Source organism: Stegodyphus dumicola, chromosome 5, assembly GCF_044657685.1.
Source record: "Stegodyphus dumicola isolate Sdum_Otavi_A_Nest chromosome 5, ASM4465768v1".
Classification (NCBI taxonomy): Eukaryota; Metazoa; Arthropoda; class Arachnida; order Araneae; family Eresidae; genus Stegodyphus; species Stegodyphus dumicola.
This window is the reverse complement of record NC_140772.1, coordinates 194,582,090-194,588,194: the sequence shown is the minus strand read 5'-3', so window position 1 is coordinate 194,588,194 and position 6,105 is coordinate 194,582,090. Positions and strand designations below refer to the sequence as shown.

The 6,105-nt window shown below is 32.0% G+C and overlaps 1 protein-coding gene across 1 annotated transcript in view; it reads right to left on the bottom strand.

Annotated features, from left to right (window-relative positions):
• LOC118190454 (aldehyde dehydrogenase 1A1-like) overlaps positions 1-6,105 on the bottom strand; it is a 48,346-nt gene that overhangs the window by 16,091 nt on the left and 26,150 nt on the right. The window lies entirely within an intron of this gene.

The following is a 6,105-nucleotide window of genomic DNA, read 5'->3' as shown; positions in this document are numbered from 1 at the left end:
GCAAAATATAGCCGAAAACGCACAACTGTTTGGATTTGTTCATAAGTACTTAAACGGAACTTACCAATCAAGTTTGAATTACTCTTTGTTTTCATAAGTTTGCACTCATTAGGATGATATTCAGACCATTAAAAAAAAAAAATACTTTAGGTACATATATACACCAAAACAGATACAGATCTCATGATCGGATAAAAGAGGTCATGAAGCTAATACTTAATAACATATTGATTCATAACTTAAAAATTGCATTTAATTAAAAAATAAATTTAAGAAGGCAGTTTTTTTTAAAAAAAGTGCCAATATTTATTAAAATATAGATGAAATGTAATAAATGAAGCACCTATTTAAATGCCTTTTTGATCTTAAATTTGATTTTCTCAGTATAGTTTAATGGGAAAAAAATGAGAGTTTTAGAATTAGAGGAAGAGCAAGGATGATTATATCAAAAGTTAATTTAGATAATCACAGAACATGGAATACAAAATGCTGTCCAGAATATTGAGAATGGGGCATTCTGAGTAGCAGCAAAATGATATTAGTGATACAGGTCCACTTAAATCATAGAGATCGTGTATATTTTTTTAACGAGCACTTTAACAGTCCATCAATAAAACAAATATTTCTAAAATTTTCAGTTAATTTTTTTTTTTTTTTTTTTTTTTTAAACAGGATTCACAAAATTTGAATGACAATTAGTTTTCCTTCTTGAATCTTTTTCAAGATTTTGGAATTTGAACATCCCATTACTAGTAAATATTATTATTACACAGCTTATATTCCCTACAACTAAATTCTATTTTGACACAATTCCTACCAAATTCTGACACATACATACTGAGGTTTGAAATAGTATATTTATACCCAACAGAACTCTTAAGTTTTGATAGACCGACATTCTATATTAAATTTTAAATGATTTTGATATAAAATATTGAAAAATTTCTACTAATGTCGCTCGGCCTACCAGCAGCCGAGTGGTAAAGTCACTGAACAGCGCTAGTTTGGTCAGGAATTAGAAGTCTCGGTGAACGGGTTGGCTGCATGGGCATTTTCGTGGTTTTCCCAAGTGTAACGTGTATACAAGTTAGTTTCCGAAGTCGATCACGAAAGCATCCCTCCCATTAAGTAGATAACTCTTGTGTGCTTTGCCATAATTAAATAAACCAAACGATCTACTAATATTGAAGCGGATATGTTAAATAGAAATCCTATTTGTCAAAACGTGTGTATACAATCAAATTTAATAGCATTAAATGAAATAGAAAATTATCAAATATTGGGTAATATTTCTAACCTTGAGTTTAAGAAAATTAATAATGTGTTAACTTACAAAAGCAAAGATTGTATAAAATTGTGATACGAATATATTTTCGCACTAAATTGCTTAAAAAACTCATATTGAATACGGTTACATTCCTGTACCTTCCATGCTAAATTTGTGATCTCCTCAATATTATTGAGCAAGAATAATACAAGATATTAGAAATTACTGTAAACATAATGAAATGTGTCAATATAATAAAAAAATTTATGAGAAATTTGGAAAAAAAAAGGAATTTAATAACATTTGGTTTAACGCAAGCACTACCATCTTTCAGTGAATCTTTTGAACTGTATTCTGTTGATACTGTTGGTGGTGGTTTAAATTATTATAATTCTATTAAAAAGTATATTCACATTAGTATAGTTATAGCCCATGCTACTTGTTATGTATGGATATTTGCTTCTAAAAGTGTAACAACTGATAGTTTAAGGCAAAAATTTCAGATTCCAGTCCCAAAGAAAATTTTAAGTGATATAAATACTGCTTTTACTTCCTCAAAATTTAACCTTTTTTTTAGAAACTATAATGTCACACAATTATTAACTGCTGCTTATAGACTACAAACTAACGGTAATGTAGAAAGAGTTAATCAAACTATTGCAACTAAATTAAAATATAAATTAAATTCTTATCAAGTCAATATTTCATGAACAAAATTGTTACCTTAGGTTACAATTATACACCGCATTCTGTAACAAAATTCCCACCATCTTATTTAATGTACAGAAAATTACCATACGGTCCATTAATCAAAAAACAAAATCTCTACCCACCATTTGAAGAAGCTAAGAAAATTCTTTATAAAAGTTCTGATGCTTCTCATAATGTAAACAACGATATGAGACCCATTTTAATGCAAGCAATTTTAAACCTGATGATTTAGTAATGTATGAGGAATTTCAGTATCCTAAAGTCAGAAAACTCTCTCCTCTTTTTCGAGCCCTTTTATAATTTTAAAACAATACATTGAAGTTACTTCTGAAATAGATAAATCAAATTCTCCTACGGAAAAGAATTCAGAAATTTTACTTGATCTTTTAACCCAGACAATGAATTTAAATTAACTGTTAGAAACAGTAAAATATGCGTTGCTATTAAAAATTATTAAAATATTTTTTCCAAATTATTTATTAAAATTTCTTCAAATCTTTAAAAATATTTGTTATCCGGATATGACTTTTTAACCCGGTAAAGTCTAACTGTGAAAAATTACACACGAATTTGATTTTTTTATCAATTTGGCTCCTTTTCTATTTACCCCTTTCCTTTTTCCCAGAGTATTTTTGCTCAAAATTAATTATATACTTCCCCCAAAGCCTCAAGACGAAGATAGGAAAAACTCTGAACCTTGTTGTGTTATTTACTCCTTGCAACATCTCTTTAGGGAGGATACAAACAATAATAATAAAATGCTTGTTTTCCCCTATATCTATATTAGGTGTACTACTATTAAGTATACTATTTATGTTTTCCCCCCTTAGTCATAATATGGATATTTAATTTTTTTAGGAGAATCATCTATGGCTATGAACTGTCTGAGTGTCCCATTCTTTCAGCAATAGTTTTAGGACAAAGTGTTCATTGTTAACAGATTGCTTACAAGGTATCGACATGCATAAGATAACCAACCTCAAAGGACCACAGTTCCCAGGGGCGTAGCTAGAGGGGGGCAAGGGGGGGCATCTGTCCCCGGGCGCAGAATCCAAGGGGCGCCAAACTGATGTTACGACATTTTAGAATTAAATGTTTTCCATCTTAGACAAGCAGTAGGGGGCGCAGTCCCTGGGCTTCAGTTGTCCCTGGGCGCTGAAAACCCTAGCTACAACTCTGGCAGTTCCATATACACTGAAAAGCCGAAACATTATGACCACCTACTCAATAACGCGTTGCGCGACCTTTGGCCTGCAAAGCAGCTGCAAATCGCCTTGGTATGGATGGCACAAGTTCTTCGTAGATGGGTGGAGGCAGATTGTACCAAATGTCTACGCAGCGATCCCGCAAAGTCAAGATATTCTGACATGATGGTGTTTCAGCTCCGAGCTGCCGTTCTATGACATCCCAAATGTGCTCTATCAGGTAAAGATCCGGCGAGTTAGGTAGATTAAGGACATTATCAGGACATTAACCGGAATCCATCTTAATGATCCTCGAACCACTCCAACACAGTTCGAGCCTTGTGATATGGAAGATTCTGTTTCCCGTTGGGAAAGAAGACCCCATGTAATCATGCAATTGATCACAATCATGTCCAAATAATCCGCAGCTTTCATGGTTTGTTTTAGCACAACTAAGTCGTCCATGAGAATGTCTCCAAAAGCATAATCCCGCCACTACCAGCCTGTGTATGACCTGCTGTACAGGTGCTCTTTATTTCATAAATTATGGTTTCATATTTTTAATTGTATAATTTCTGCATGCCATCTTACCAGATTTAAATTGATGATCTATAATCCGGAAAAACCCCTAATCTGGAATCACCGAAGTCCTGACGAGTCCGGATTAAAGACTACTGTATTAGAAATTCGTAACAAAAAGATATTTGTTAAACAGTAAATGTATACAAAGTCAGTTTATATAATATTCTAATATACAGTGGTGGCCAAAATTGTGGACACTTTTAGAAATTTTTATGTTTTTGAACTTTGTATGCTTATAGAAAATGTTACGTTTTGCAAAATGCAAACTTGTTTATATCATTTTAAAGAGAATTTATTACTGAATTCAATACAAAACACAAAATTCAATTATTTGCAATACAAAAAAAAAAGTTATATGTACTTTAATATAAATAAAAAAACACAGTTATGAAGTGGTTTGTAATGTTTATCTTTCCTGGCCAATCACTTTTCTTGTTCTGAGAACCAATGAAATGTTAGTAACTGCCGAAGCTGACATCATGTTTACACTTGAAACAATTCATTATTTTGCTTTGTTCTGTAGAAGGAGGACCTTTTTCTTATACACAGCAATTACAAGTAGGAATTTTTGTAAAAATTTTTAATATTTAGTTAAGAAGCAATGACATCAAATAAAAGAGTAGATTGGACACCTAGAAAGAGATGTAATATTATTGCGTTACGAGAAAGTGGTCTTTCCTATGCTGAAATTGCAAAACGGGTGGGTGGTTCAGTGACTACATCTGGAGTCCGAAAGTTTTGTTTACAATATCAGGAGACAAATTCAATAAAAAACAAAGAAGGAAGTCGAAAAAGGTGCACCACATCTATTGATGACAGAAGAATAAAAAGACTATGTCTCCAAGATAGAAAAATGTCATCAACGGCCATCAGAAGTGATCTGAATGATGCTGGTGTTTCTGTCAGTTCAAGAACAATCAGGAGAAGATTAACAGATGTTTGACTGAGAGGTAGAACTCCACAAAAAAAGCCTTATCTTAATTTTCAGCAACGAAAAAAAAAAAAAAAAAAAGACTACAGTGGGCAAAGGAACACATTAATTGGACAGATGATCAGTGGTCACAAGTTATATGGAGTGATGAAACTAAGATATCGGTATTTGGTAGTGATGGGCGAAAATATGTAAGACGTAGAATAGGAGAAGAGCTACATCCTGAGTGCATTCAAGCAACTGTGAAGAACCCAGTTAATGTTATGATTTGGTCATGCATGTCAGCAGATGGTATTAGTCGCCTTCATGTCATCGATAGGACACTGAATGCCCGAAAATACATTGACACTATTCTAGAACCAAAACTTCTACCTTCCATCAGAGATCTCTTTCCCAACAATGCTTCGTTTATTTTTCAGCAGGATTCTGCTCCTTGCCACACGACCAAAATATCAAAAGAGTGGTTTCGTACAAAGAGCATTAAATTGCTGTCATGGCCAGGAAACAGTCCTGACCTCAATCCTATCGAAAATTTGTGGCACCGTTTGAAAACTCTTGTCTGAATGAGGCACCCATCAAATAAAAGGGAACTAATTCTTTCCTGGCATCATGTAATAATGAAAGAAGAGCTGAAAACTCTTGTCAGCTCAATCAAACATTGATGTGAAGCTGTAATCAAAAATAAAGGGTACACTACTAAGTACTGATAACTCACTGCAATCATCACTATCTAATGTATATCGATAACTATTATCATTTAACTTTTTTTGTATTGCAAATAATTGAATTTTGTGTTTTGTATTGAATTCAGTAATAAATTCTCTTTAAAATGATATATACAAGTTTGCATTTTGTGAAACGAAACGTTTTCTATAAGCATACAAAGTTCAAAAACATAAAAATTTCCAAAAGTGTCCACAATTTTGGCCACCACTGTATGTTAAGAACTTTATGCAGATATGTACAAAAGAAGAGTGATTGATTTTATTTTATATACTATATCAAGATATTCGACTTAAACTTTCCTCAAACTTAAGGTCGTATATTTTCCCGTACAAACTTCATTAACTCTGGAACTGCCTTTTAAGAAGTGTGTTCTTAAATATGAATAGCATAAAGAGATTTTACATTAAAAAAATATAAATTAAAAATTATAATATGCGTAAAAACAGCATACTAATTTGAGATTTAAATTCAGCAAAATTTAATCTTAAAACCGAGGTAGTCGTAAAGTTCTTCTTTGAATGACTTCTAAAAATCAGCAGTTTTAAAATTTTAAATTATAATCTTACATTCTGAAGAAGAGTTGAATATTACAAATTAAAGTGAAAATATCAAAAATGTAATATTCATAAAAATTTGAAATATAATCTTCATATTTACATTCCAGTTTAGGAGCTGAAACAATTTTGAAAAGCCTTCTAATTTAA